At 47.9% G+C, this 14,635-nt stretch overlaps 1 protein-coding gene and 1 non-coding gene across 3 annotated transcripts in view; one reads left to right on the top strand and one right to left on the bottom strand.

Annotated features, from left to right (window-relative positions):
* Positions 1-6,760: 6,760 nt before the first annotated feature.
* Positions 6,761-14,635, bottom strand: part of LOC135364513 (uncharacterized) — a 62,438-nt gene continuing 54,563 nt past the window's right edge. The window contains exon 11 of one of the 2 annotated variants that reach the window (XR_010411739.1): positions 6,761-9,684. The gene's annotated coding sequence lies outside the window, so the exon portion shown is untranslated. The remainder of the gene's footprint in view (positions 9,685-14,635) is intronic. The other variant, XR_010411738.1, reaches the window with a different exon arrangement.
* On the top strand, positions 9,324-9,430 carry LOC123845049 (U6 spliceosomal RNA). Its single transcript, XR_006790898.1, has one exon. It is a non-coding gene; the product is annotated as a U6 spliceosomal RNA (small nuclear RNA).

Here is a 14,635-nt window from a genome sequence, read left to right on the forward strand (position 1 = left end):
GAATCTGTCACTATGATACAGGGACCACAGACCTTCAAACAACCAGGACCACAAATTCAGATGTAGTAAAGGGGGGCTTGTCCCCTCTGGGATCCCCAGGGAGTCAGGTCCCCGGACGCCTGAGAGCCTCGGGCTCCAGAGCAGGCAAAGGATCCTCACAGCTGTCATAGTTAACCCAGGCAGGTTAGGCTCATAGATCAGCCCTTCTGTTTTATATTAGTTCAGTTTGGGTTAGTCTGTTCTATTCTATTCTATTCATTTTTACTTTATCTTATTGTATTTTACTTTTCTTTTTACTTTGCTTATTTCATTTACTTTGTTTCATTTTACTTAACTCTAAACAACAGTGGAGACCCCTCCCACCACATGCCCACACAGTGTCCGATTTCTGCCGCACATCTCCCTGGAAGGCCTGGGCAGGGCTCAGACTCCAACCAGAGAAGATAACTGCAATCCAGGAGGACTCACACTTCATAGGAGAGGACGTCCTTCAGGTCAAGTGATAACTGAGTCAATCAGGCCAAAACCCAAAAAGCAAACCTGCCTCTTCGAGGAAAAGAAACAAATTATGAAGATGTGTGTTTTCCCCACTGAGCTGCGGTGGGTTACAGACCTGGCTCCTTGAGTGATGACACATGGTGCTGTGGGGTGCTGACACCTGCAGCCTTCTGGGGGTCCAAGCACAACCCTGGTTGCAGACAGAGCCAGAAGAGTGCACCTGAGCCATTGTCCAGCTGTTGGAAGGGGCAGCAGGGCCATGTGAGTAGGAGGCAAGGGGGGACGGGCAGAAATTTCAGGACACAAGACCTGGGACCTAGGACCCAGGATGCAGGACCAGGACCCAGCATCCAGGACCCAAGACCTGATGCAGGAGGTGGGACCCCAGGACCCAGGACCCAAGATGAGGGACCAGGACCCAGAATCCAGATCCCTGGACCCAGGATGCAGGACCTGGGACCCCAGAGCCCAGGACCAAGGATCCAGGTCCAAGGATGTAGGACCAGGACCCCAGAGCTCAGGACCCAGGACCAAGGATGCAGGACCTGGGACCCCAGAGCCCAGGACTCAAGACTCAGGATTCAGGACTAGGACCCAGCATCCAAAACCCAAGACCCAGGACCCAGGACCCAGGACCCAGGTGCTCTCGGCCCTGCACTTTCTGGGCACAGCATGACCCCTTGCGCCTCTCCTGAGACTGGGTTCACCGGGAGCACAGTTTAGCTCGGCTCTTCTGTGAGCATCGTTGTGTCTTACTCAGTCCTACACCCCCAAATCTGGGCATTTTGCCCTGTAAATAGGAGATGTTGGTTTAATAAACATTTATCTCATTCAACAAAGAGGTATTGAGTACCCTCTGTGTGCCTCGTCCTAGGAATAAACTAAGAAACAATAGAAAATGTCCAGGCTCTTATAAAATTTCCATTCTAATCAAATTTCTGCTCATTACTAAGTAAGTAAATAACTAAGCTACCCATCTCAGCTATGTGAAGAAAAACCCAAGAATGTATTAGATGGAGATGTTGGGGGGACAGGCTGGGCAGGCGCCAGCTACTTTAAAGAGTCTTAGGGGATGCATGTTGGAGACATGCCAGGTGATCTCAGATCTGAGCAGCAAGAAGGAACCAGACAAGTAAGAGACAAAAAACGTGCTCTCACACAGAGGGGACAGCCAAATTCCTGAGGCAAGAACAAGCTGAGGGTGTTGGTCTCACTCGAACTTGAGAGCACCAATGGGGGTCTTTGTCCACTCAGGCTGCTGTAGCAGAACTCCACAGACTGGGTGCTTATAGCAACAGATGCTTAGTCTTACTGTCTGGAGGCTGGATGTCCAGGATCAAGGTGCCACCAGATCTGGGTCTGATGAGACCCCACTTCCTGGTCCATTGATGGTACCTTCTTGCTGTGTCTTCACATGGTAGGAGAGTGAGGGAGCTCTCTGGGGTCACTTTTATAGACAGTAATCTCGTCATGGGGGTCCACCCTCATGACTTCATATCCCAAAGGCCCCACCTCCTAACACCATCACACTGGGGGTTAGGATCCAATGCATGAATTTTGGGGGCATACCAACAATTGTCCTGTAGCAGGGAGCGGAGAGAGGCAACAAGCTTATACACAGAAGGAGCAGCACCTTCTGGGTTTTGGGGTCCCAGTCGGGAATGGGGGTGTTACTCCAAGGAAGTGGGAAGCTATAGACAGGATGGTTATGAACTTGGGAGACGTGTGATCCCATGGAGGCAGCATGTCGGAGGAGAGGATGGTGAGCTGAATGAATATCGCTGAACCAATTCTACAAGGAAATGCTTGATTCCTTCCCATACATCTTGACGGATGCATGGCAAACACAGTGAACACCTACGTCTTGAAATTTTCAAGGCCCCCTCTCCCCGTGCTAGAGGCTGAGCGGGGCTGCCAGCCGCTGTGGGGCAACAAGCTGCCACTTCCAACGGAGCACCGAGCTACTCGAGGTGGTGGCAAAGGAAACACATAAAATGCCCAAGTGTGTCGACCGGGATTTCAGTAATCAAATATCATTTGTGTATTTTCCGCATTATGGTGGGAGCACTCTGGAGCCAGCCTGTTTCCCGTCCTGTTCCTGTTAAATTGTATTCTTGGAGTGAATTCTCATCAGTCCCACTTGAACCCTGATCCAGGTTGTGCCTGCATTTCTATTCTAAACCGTGTTTACCGAAGGTTTACAACTTGGCAGCAAAAACTAGTTGGCACCGAAACTGGAAACTTGGCGTGAACAGTTTGGCATAAACATTGCCCGGAAGCAGTTTTTCTATCTAAATCTGAGAAAAACAGGCTAGGTCATTTTCCAGTTATTTGTGTTATTCATGCATAAATAAAATGAAGCCTGACAGCCTCAAACAGTTGTTTGCTTTTGCACTCTTCAAAAATAGATTTGATCCAAGAAAAGTAGCATTTGGTAAACAAATACTCCATGACGGACTGTAAAAAAAAAAAAAGAAAGAAAAAAAAGTGGGCTGGACTACATTAAATAGAAAGGGAAAATGGAAGTGTTTCAAAAGTCACTTTGTGTCCGAAAGTAGGAGCTCCGCGAGGTGATCAGACCAATTCTAGAGGCACATTGAGAGAGGCCCATTTGAAAGTGTAAACAAGCCAAAGATAGACTGCCCATTAAAATAAAGTTCTATTAAAATCTGAGCTCATCCCAAAATACAAGGTAACTAAATCTATAATGTGCAAGCAAGGAAAAAAAAAAGGGGGGGAGTTTTTTTAAGTGAGTTTTCTAAGAGCAGTGGGTAGAAGGAAGAAAAGATAAGAATGGTACATGAAAATGTGCTGATTTAAAACAAAACAAAACAAAACAAAAACTAATGGCGACATTTGAGGTCCTCTGCCCATCTATGTGCTGCACTGAACACCTAGAAATGCAGTCTGTGGGCCTCGAATTCCTGTAGCCGGCACCAGCTCTCCAAAAAGAGAACGTGAGGGTCTAGACCTCACTCCAAAGAAAGCCTTTCTGGCAAATTTAAAAGTCAGCCTTGACGTCAAGCGACTCTTGACAACACTCGCTTTGAGCTCCGTGGCGCGTGGGCAGAACGGACTTTCACTCCGGCCACCCCATCAGCGGATGACTGCAAAGCCCATGTAGGGCAAAGTAACACCAGGCCAACTCAAACAGAAAGTAAAAATAAGTCAGAGAGGAAAGAAGGCAGGACGGGGAAGACAGGCCCCGCCTGGAACAAGTTCTCTCTCTGGAAGGAATTGTTTTCCCAGGTTTGCTTTGAGTGGATGTGCCTTTCCAGTAGTTTGTTTTTGTTTTTTTTTTTTAAGCTGCAGTCACTGTTCAAATCAGATGCAGGAAATCATCCATCCATCCCATGGTTGTTCTTGGTTTAAAAAAGAAAAAAAAAATCTTGTGTTTAGGCAGACGGTAAGCAGCACAATAGAATTCTATCATCTGATGGTGGAAGGGTTTGCCACCTGCAGTCTTACCTGAAGGACCCCTATGGTCCTTGGTAAATGAAGGCTGGAAACACTCCCAGGACACATCTCGGAGCCATTTTGCTCCCCAGAACCATCACATGACCCGGAGAATCTCTGAGCACCAGGCCACTTTCCCAGGGCAGACCCTGCTAGCGTTCCCTGTCGCTGAGGAGAAAGCCTCTGTTTACCCTAATCCTTAGGTCATTGCCATAGCAATGACCTGGCATGGAGAATTCTGACTTGTCCCCAAATTTGTGAAATTTCTGAAATTTGTGAAACATGTTTTTACAACATGAAGAGCTCACCTTCCTCAGTGAGTAGGATAAATAACTGTATAGATCATGCAGTTGAGAAAACTCACAGTATGAAGAAGGGAGCGTCTCCTGCCTTCCACGGGCTGCAGACCAAACCAACACCCAGCTGACAGGCCTCGCCAAAACTAGCCGCTGAGATCCAAAGTATGTTCTCAGATTTTGCATTGCTTCTAAACATGTTCTTTAGTGGCGCACTGTTAGCCTGAACTGACTCGTTCTCGAAGTCGGTTCCTTGAGGCCCGAGATACATTTTATTTGTGTTCTCAATTTCCAGCACAGCTCCTGATGGTTGGCAGAGCCTCACTGAACATCTGTTGAGTGGACCCACAGTCACCGTGGGATTGATGCTACGGTGCTGGTGAACGTTTATACCTACAACCAGAGAGAGAGAGAGACCTTTTTTCTTGTTTTAAAACTGAGGGAAAGAAAGGTTTAGAAGCTGAAAGAGATGTGTACCGCTCAGTGTAGAGGCAGGAGTTGTTTTGAAATGTGCGTAGATGGGAGGCCCAGGTCCGACATAGAGGGGCTGATGGGGTTCGGGATCGGGGAGAGCAGACAATTCCTGGAACAGTGCGCTCCTCAGTACATAGTCTAAAGCTTTGGGACCCAACAAGGGCAGGCTTAGCTAGCTGTAGACTGTGGATGTAGAGGAGTCACGGTTAGGGCTGGGAACCCCAGGGAAGGTGGGTGTAGGATGGGAGTGTGCCTTGTAAAAAATTCTGCATTTCTGTGTACAGTTGTTAACGGGGGAAAGCACTATATTTTTAATCCAACCTAGAGAAAGACAAGAAGTCAAGTCCACAGAGTCTCCTGGCTGAATGGCGTGTGCGTCCTCTTGATTTATCAGGCTGAGATCGGGGCTGCAGGGACACCTGTGAGGACAGTGTGTGGCCTCACCTTGTCACTTCCCTTGGCCACTTTGCTGTTGCATCAGTGGGTATTCTATGTACGGAAATCAGAGTGTAGGACACACTCACTTTGACCGAGAATTAACCCAACCCAGTATCCATGTCCCGAAGGGACTTCACTTAATGCTCTTTCTGCACTCTGTACTACATCTTGGGAAGTGAAAGAGAAGCCAAGTGTCAGTGTTATTTCTTGGAACCGAAACTGACAATGAAGACAAGCGGCAAAGGAGAAGGAGCTTGAGTTTTGGATTCAGAAAGCACGGGGCGGGCTCCTCTCCTGTCTCTGCACTTGCAGGACCTGTGACTTTGGGCACGTTTCTCAGCCCATCTGAGCCGAGATCATCTTGGCCATAGATTGAGGCTGTTCACACTTACTTCCAGAGAATTCACCAGAGGGGCTCATAGGAGGTGCCCCACGAGGTGCATGGCACCTAGAGGAAGTTAGACTCGGCACATAGCTGCTCTCTCGGCATATCCAGGGCTGGTCTGCCTCCACGTTCTCCCTGATTCTGACCCGCTCGGTCCTCTCTTCCTCCAGGCCACAGCCACGTCTTGCCCCAGCTACTCTCATATGCTCTCGCCCTCTCCTCCCTGCCCACAGCCCCACAACACCCTTAAAGGAACGCACAAGCCCAGAGCAGAACTGGCCCCGCTGCTTCCCACCTGGCATCACATTCCCTCCCTCGGCTCATCCTGGCTTCCTTCCTCCTACTTCTGGAACGTCAGGCTCCCTCCTGCTCTAGGGCCATGGCCCCCAGCTTCTCCTGCCAGGTGTGCCAGCCCAGAGACCTGCACCACCTGGATCTCCCTGACATCTAGTTGCCATGTAGGAGATCCCTTCTTTCAGTAAATACTGAGTTTTCAAACTAAAGGAGGCTCCCACCTTCCCAAACCCTCCGTTAACTTTCTCTGTCACATGTATCCTCACGTGCTCATTTCTGTCTTCCTGCGCTCTGGCCGGCCCGGGGGGCTTATGGACTACAGCCATTCATCCCTCAGAGCTCTGGAGGCTGGAGGCTGAGATCGAGGTGCTGGCAGACTCGCTGTCTGCTCAGAGCCGTCTTCCTGGTTCACCTGTCTTCTCGTGGAGGAAGGGGCAAGGGGGCTCTCTGTCCTTTTAGAAGGACACTAATCCCATCATGAAGGCTCCACCCTACAACCTAATGACCTCCAGCTCCTCACACCATCACTGGGGGTTAGTTTTCAACACATGATTGGGGGGGCAGGGACACAAACGATCTGCAGCACAGAGTGTGACTATGGGAGTCCCCCCAGAATATCAGCCCCGAGGAGCGCAAGACCACTGCACACCACCAGACAGCGCTAGGCGAGCCTGGCAGCAAACAGGTGAGCACATGCGCCCACGTGACAGCCTGCTGAGCCCTAACCCCTCACTCCCTGGTCGGTCTGGGTCCATCCAAGTCACTGGACATATTTGAGAATTGAACTGATCACAAAACAATGATGCTTTTATGCTCTGAAACTATAATAATGTGCTGGCTTAGACGGAAGGGAGAGGGCTGGGGGGCTCTCGGCAGTGGCTCTGGGGTGCGGGTGGGCAGCCCAGCTCACTCACGGGGCGCGCAGAAACCAGTGGCAGGGATTCGCAGACGGTTTCGGCCGGGTTCTGGCTCCATCGTATTGTAACAGCTTTATAAATTACTTTATCCTTTTTCCATAAGAGCATTCGTGACGTGAAGAGGTCAGTTCCATTTTCAGTTATGCTTTATTGCATTTTAAGGGAAAATTATATATTACAGTCGAAGTTGCCAAGTTGGGTGTTTTCAAAGGTCACAGAATGTAAGACGCACAAATGTGAAGGAGACACGGTTGGGCAGATGCTTTACTAGCTGTCTCAAGAATAACTTCTGGTCTCATCTGCACTTTTGATTTAATCTTCAGACGAAACGTGTCGGCCTCATGTTCTCTTCCCGCACACGAGGCCGGGGGTGCAGAGGTGGGTGGTGGGTGCTGTCACCTCAGCAATGAGGCGCTCCAGAGCCTCCCCATGAGCCAGCACAGGGATAGCAGGAAGCGGGGGGGGGGGGGGGGGGGGGCTTAGGTGGGCGGCAGGCATGACCCAAAGGTGGGAACCCCTTCCCCGCCTCCCAAAATGTCGCAGATGGAAGGGGTGTGCTCTGGGCTGTTATCAATTTCCAAAGCACCCAGTCAGTCCAGTGTAGCATGCCTTGGGTCTTGTTTCTTGGAAAATGGTCAAATCTAACTTTTCCGGGGTCTCTACCATTGTGGCGGTCACTGCTCCCCTTGCAGGCACTCCATATTTATACCCATGAGCCCTCCCAGTCGACCAGGAGGGCCTTACATCTCCCAGAAAGATCAGAGATGCCTAGCTCATGGCATGAAGGAACCCACTCAGAGCACTGGTCAGCAGTGGCAGGACTCAGACCTGGGCCCGTCATTACCGGTGACAGGATGGTGGGGAGGCCGATAATGAACACTTACTGGGCACCTGCTGGAAAGCAAGGTGGAAACACAGCAGCCCTGGGAGGTAACACTATTATCATCCCTGTTGTCCAGGTGAGGAAAGCAAGGCTCCCAAGGCCAGAATCTCGGTGCTGGCAAGTGGTGTCTGCCCAAAGTCCACTCCCCATGCAGGGCCCGGCAACAGACGTCCCCAGAACAGCAGGGCTGCCCCCACGATCCTGGCCACAGCTCGAACCCTCGGGGGCTTGGACACACCGGAGTTCCTGGGGGAGCCCTGGGGGGGGGGGCCCTCTCTGTCTGGCATCAGACTTTCCCTGCACTCTGTTCTGATGCACAAGGAGCGGCTGGGTGGCCACCTGTCACAGCTAAAAGTGAGGATGCTTGAGGCAGGCAGCCAGCTCATCATCCCTCTTCCTGACAGCAAAATGGAACGGAGGCATGAATAAGGTTGATGGTGTGACTACATTTTCTACAGAAATGTGCTCTGCGAGTCATGGAAGGGCGTCTACAAGTGAATGCAGTCACCCAGCAGATGCACCCCTCGTGACGCCCAGCCAGCCTTGGATTCACTGTGTGGTCGGCTCCCCTCGAGGTCTGCCACCTTTCCCTGGCTCCAATAGCTGTAGATTCACAGAAGTCTTTCCCGAGCTTCCTCTGCAAGGACCATCTGCCTACAGTCCCCAAGGATCTCCCTCTATGGTAGCAACCATGTCCCTCTTACTGTCGCTGAACTCTTCCTTCTTGGATACAGGTCATGGTTCATGCACCTTTTCCTCCTGGAGTGTGGATCCCCTGGGAGCAAAGACCCACTCAGCCCATCCCTTACCGTGCCTCCCAAAGTCTGCTGAGGAAGACAGGATGGAGCGTGGGAAAAGCTCATCCTCTCTGGGATGAAGTGAATACATTTTTCCTGCCCCAAAAAAGGAATTCAGAGTTCATGTAACCCCTCCTAGAGAGCTCAAGCACATCCAAGCCTCGCTGTCGAGTCTAGCAGGGCTCAAGCGTTACCAGTATTCTGAAATCTAAGAAGAGGCAAAAAGGGAATATAGGTTTTTAAAAATATGCCTTCTCTGCTCGCTCTGACCCCCTCTCCCCCTCTTCCTTCCCTCTGGTCCAGCTACTTCGTATCCTACCACAATCTCTCTGGTGAAGGCACTGGGAGGAAGCAGGCATTTCTATATTTATTTAAAAATCTACAGGCTACAGAAAGCCCTTTATTTTGACAGCTAGCTAGGCCTTTGTTATATTGATAATATATGGCTGCTATTTTTCTGCCAGTGTCCTTTTCTGTGGTCAGAGTGACATCTTTTTTTTTTTTTTTTTAAAGATTTTATTTATTTATCTGAGACAGAGAGAATGAGAGAGACAGAGAGCACATGAGAGGGGGGAGGATCAGAGGGAGAAGCAGGCTCCCTGCAGAACAGGGAGCCCGATGCGGGACTCGATCCAGGGACTCCAGGATCATGACCTGAGCCGAAGGCAGATGCTTAACCATCTGAGCCACTCAGGCGCCCCAGAGTGACATCTTTGCATCACCCAGAGTAGAGCGACCAGAAGTCAGTCGACAGATAAATCACATTCGCAGCCCCACCATGAATTAGCTCTTCAGTGTGTGGATGTCTGTAATGATGCATATGGAATCCAGGTGCCACCGAGATTTTAGTTTATCAGGGAAATAATTTAAGTATTAAAAGATATAGTGTTCGCTTCGGCAGCACATATACTAAAATTGGAACGATACAGAGAAGATTAGCATGGCCCCTGCGCAAGGATGACACGCAAATTCGTGAAGCGTTCCATATTTTGCTCTTCTCTGACATCCGCGGGTGGGGAAACTGAGGCTCCACACATGGACGCTTTTACTCCGCGGAGGACCGGTCCCGGCGATCCCGGCACAAGGGCAGGATGACGCAGCGCCGTGCCCTAGCTGCAGCCAAAAGGGGGGGCGGTTCCCGGCACCCTGCGAGGCTGGCCCTTCCCTCTGGGGACCTGGGATTCTGTCTCTCGCGCTGGCCACTCAGGTGCCCCCTGTCCACTGTGCCACCACGTAGACGTGCATTCTTTAATAAATAAATAAATAAATAAATAAATAAATAAATAAATAAATAATATAATATAAATATGTATTTAGCAATGCTTTTCTTTGTTGTTGTTTACTTTGGTGATTTCTCTTAGACTTTTCATAGAACTGCTTTAGTCTCTGAGCAGAATAAGAGACTCATTAAAAAAGCACAAAGGAGTCAGGGCTCAAGTAAGACAAAATTCTGTTAAATTGCAAGTAAGTGGCTAAAAGGAACCCAAAGCCAAAATGCACCTGATGGGTTACGGTGGCCATAGTTAAGGGTCCCTCAGCAGGGCATGGGATGGCGGGGACCCAGCAAGCTCTCTGTGGATGGGCAGTCACAGTCAAGCGTTGCTGGATTTAAATATTGCATTGAGTGTGTGTGTGTGCATATGTGAGCAAGTGTGTGCATTATCTTTCTGGGAAGATACTAAAGAAGGAGTATAGAGTAAACAGCTGTTACTTTTTTGGGGTGGAGAAAATTAAATAAAGAGAGGAGTTTATTTTATAGCTGTCTGTTCTGCTTTAATGTTCCATGTGCAGGTCATTCACTTCTCATTGTTAAAAATGTCTTGGTGGCAGAGTCGATGCCCGCTTTTCTCCTTACATATCTCTATATTAAAAATGAAAGCAATTTATTTTAAAATAACTACCTAATGGCATTTTTTGGACTTCGATCACTAGATAAATATATCAAGGCAGAGAATTTACTTTGATCTCACACATTCTCTACGTTTCTAAAAGTTTACACCAGCATTTTAACACCTTGCTTACACTTTCTAGATTGGCATCACTATTATTTCCACTAACTGGAAAACATTTTGTTCTGTGATGAGCAGACTTCCTTCATGACAGCCTGAGTTGGAAGCAGAGGCCTTGAGTCCTCTCCAGGGGACCATGACACACGCTCGGAGTTTTCAGTGTAATTAGTCCGAACCCACTGCTTATGAGAATCACAGGGAGGGCAAATCACTTTAATAGGTTTCCAGCACCTTTATTACCCAGTAATTTTATAGTTTGTGTGCTAAATGCTCCGAAGCTTATAATCATTTCTGCTCTCATTCGGCACACCTACCACTTTACAAATGTATGAAGGAAAACAGGAGGCCAAGTGAACCGCCAGGTCAGGGAGCCTGCTGCAACTGCTGGCCTGGAGACATAGCCGTGAGGCTTTTCCAGCTAAGTTTCCTTCTCACCCACAGTCCTGTTTAAAAGTGTGGTCTGGGGACACCTGGGTGGTTTAGTCAGTTAAGCGTCTGCCTTTGGCTCAGGGTGTGGCCTCAGGGTCCTGGGATCGAGTCCCCTGTCGGTGGGGCTCCCTGCTCAGCAGGGAGTCTGCTTGTCCTTCTTCCTCTGCCCCTTCTCCCCACCCGTGCGCTCTCTCTATCTCTCTCTCTCTTGCTCTGCTCTCTCTCTCAAATAAATAAATAATATCTTTAAAAAAATAAAAAGTGAGGTCCCGGAGACACTCACATAGGGAAAAAGATGTTGTTGACGTGTTTGGGGGTGTTTAATGAGGAATTCATCTTGTTGAGAAACACCTGCTCCCTGGATGCTGTATCAAGACTCCCAGCACTGAAGAATCTTGAGACTTTTCTTCTGTGTCCAATCCCCAAAACACGTCCTATGACACCACGTCCTTTCTCAAAATGAAGGTCCATACAAGGGAATAATTTAAGATGCAATGGAAGGACGTTGGAAGTTTGGCTGTTTTGGTAATATGTTATTTCTTAGAAAACACTGATATGATATTTGAAGCAATTATGGGAACATCCCTCAACTTCAGTTTGCTAACGGCTCGTCTGCTGTTGTGTGAGTCCTCAAGCGTGGAGCTCACCTAGATTGCACATTCTAGAAACTCTTCCTGTTTCTCTGTGTGAGCTCCATGCCACTCCACACCCAGATATTTATAACTCCTTTCGCTCCAGAGTTTTCTGTGACCCCTATTTATGTTGGGTATCTGGAAGGGGCTGGATAGATTTCTCTACCAGACTCTGAAGCTAAAGGCCCTTCACATGTGTAACACAAAGGCTCTGACAGAGATTGCACCAGTGAAAGGCTAATTCAGCAGAGGGAGTGAGCCACAGAGAGGAGGCTTTGCTCCATCTGATGTAACATCAAACAAAACACATCACATCTTTGTACATAGTCTTTAAATCATACCCAGAAGAAATACCATATATTCACAATAATATTCACAACAATATTCAACACTGTGGATGATAATTCTATCATAAATGGTGGCCTAGGAACCTACACACCATTTATAACTTTGGAATGTGGGACATGTTTTTTTTCCACAGGAACCTAAACATATTTCTAAATTAACCTTTAGTGCACAATTGATTTGTATACTGGGAACTGATCCTACGTCATTGCTTTCACTCTGAGCCTCAAGTCAGAAGGGACAGTGTTACCACCCAAAGGCAGGCCCCTGGATGGCTTGTTTGGCCGAGTCAGAGGAGCTGAGCCATCGCTTTTGCAGACAACCAACCAGTCTCACTGATGTTGGAGACAGGTGCACTCCTTAAATCCCGTCTGCTGTTACCGCTCTCCACGTCCACCCTCCATCCTTCGCCATGCCTGACTCGGGTTCTGTTAGTAGCTCGGTCCAAGCTCTAGAGAGAACTTAGTCATCTCTCTCTACTTGTCTACCTCACAAGGAAGAGGAACAATGACATTGGATTGTTAAGTAAAAGGATGTAACTAGAGACAGGATGATACAAGATTTTGAACCTTTGGCCCGAGGAGACCAAGACGCCTATATGGGACAAATGCTTTTCCTTTCTGTGCCTCATGGGAGGTTACTGATGTCAGGTTCCTACACCCACAGACCAAGAATAGAACATGGGTCTAGGGTAGGGTGCCAAGGAGTCTTTACATTTCACATGGGTCCCAAGACAGCACATCAAGAGAGCTTCAGTCCAAAGCTTCAACCAGAAACAAAAAGAACACATTTCTGGAGGATCCTCTTTCCATATACCCCTCAAGAACCTACCAAATGATCGAGAAATTGGGTATTCTGGGTCCTGGCCAATTCGATCAGCTTCTCTCTACTTTAGATAAGACCAAAAGATCCTAAGGTGGCAGCACTCACTGTAAAATCCTTAATAAACATAAACACAACAAGGTTGGGGCCAGGGGCTGTCCCTACCATATAGACTGTACAGAGTCTGCACTGTCCAGGCTGCAACATGTTTTAAAACATCAATTCTAAGACTTTCTCATAAATAAAGAGCAGAGCTAAGATGAACACCAAGTTCCATGATCTTCAAAGTGCCAGGCAAGTATGGTACAAGCAGTAACCATATGTTCTCCTTGGTCCTAAAGTCCTTCACCTTTAAAAGCAAGTCAGTGTGTGTGACATGGCTCTCCCCTGTTTGCTGCAATCCAAGGAGGGACAACTTCCCTTAGTCATAAGGATAAGCCTGTGATCCAGGCTGGCCATTCAAGTCACACTCATTCATCCCCAAATCAGCATTCAACCCTCACTGGACCAACATGAGCCCTAAGATGGGTAGGTATCAGTTAGGAAGCAGGAAGTATCTTTTTCTGAGATCCCAAAATCCCAAGGAGACCTTCCTTTCCACCCGATTGAGAAAACGTGTCTCAAACGAAGCTAGTATTATATGAAGCAGAATTGCATGAAACAAAGTTCCAGTAATATCATTGAGCTCCTGTGTCTGGCTGTACCCAAAGACCAGTCATTCCCAGAGCTTCGAGTCCCCTGGGCCCATATGTTTCCCTTTTGTTTCATCTACACTGAGCTGCATTCCTGTCACACACAACTTGAAAATTCCTTACGAGTGCCCTATGATTCAAACCGTATGTTGTAGAAATCACATGAAAACAAAAAACACAGGTTACTTTTATGAAGGGTCGATACCAATCTTACAAATTGTCTACTACCCATTTATCACTTCTTAAATTCATCACACAGAAAATGAATACCCTATTTTTGGAATACCTTTGAGTTTTTGTAGGGGTCTTCTAATTAAGTAATTATTCAGTTTAATTGAAGCACCAGAAGCACACTGATTTGTTAAGAAGTCAATGTGCATTATTATAGTATTAATGTTTTTAAAGATTTATTTATTTATTTTAGACAGGGGGGAGGGGCAGAGGGAGAGAGAGAATCCCAAGCAGACTCCCCGCTGAGCGTGGAGACAGACGCAGGGCTCGATCTCATGACCCTGAGATCATGGCCTGAGCTGAAACCAAAAGTCAGATGCTCAACTGAGTGTGTCACAGTGTCCCCATAGTGTTAATTTTTTAATGAGACTGGTAATCTTTTTTTTTTATTCTTATGTTAATCCCCATACATTACATCATTAGTTTTAGATGTAGTGTTCCATGATTCATTGTTTGTGCATAACACCCAGTGCTCCATGCAGAATGTGCCCTCCTCAATACCCACCACCAGGCTAACCCATCCTCCCACCCCCCTCCCCTCTAGAACCCTCAGTTTGTTTTTCAGAGTACATCGTCTCTCATGGTTTGTCTACCCCTCCGATTTCCCCCGCTTCATTCTTCCCCTCCCGCTACCACCTTCTTCTTTTTTTTTTTTTCCTTAACATATATTGCATTATTTGTTTCAGAGGTACAGATCTGAGATTTAACAGTCTTGCACAGTTCACAGCGCTTACCAGAGCACATACCCTCCCCAGTGTCTATCACCCAGTCACCCCATCCCTCCCACCCCACCCCCCACTCCAGCAACCCTCAGTTTGTTTCCTGCGATTAAGAATTCCTCATATCAGTGAGGTCATATGATACATGTCTTTCTCTGTTTGACTTATTTCGCTCAGCATAATACCCTCCAGTTCCATCCACGTCGTTGCAAATGGCAAGATCTCATTCCTTTTGATGGCTGCATAATATTCCATTGTATATATATACCACATCTTCTTTATCCATCATCTGTCGATGGACATCTTGGCTCTTTCCAC

This window comes from Mirounga angustirostris, unplaced genomic scaffold (assembly GCF_029215605.1).
Source record: "Mirounga angustirostris isolate CCGP_5_RB_7025 unplaced genomic scaffold, mMirAng1.0.hap1 SCAF_5, whole genome shotgun sequence".
NCBI classification, from domain to species: domain Eukaryota; kingdom Metazoa; phylum Chordata; class Mammalia; order Carnivora; family Phocidae; genus Mirounga; species Mirounga angustirostris.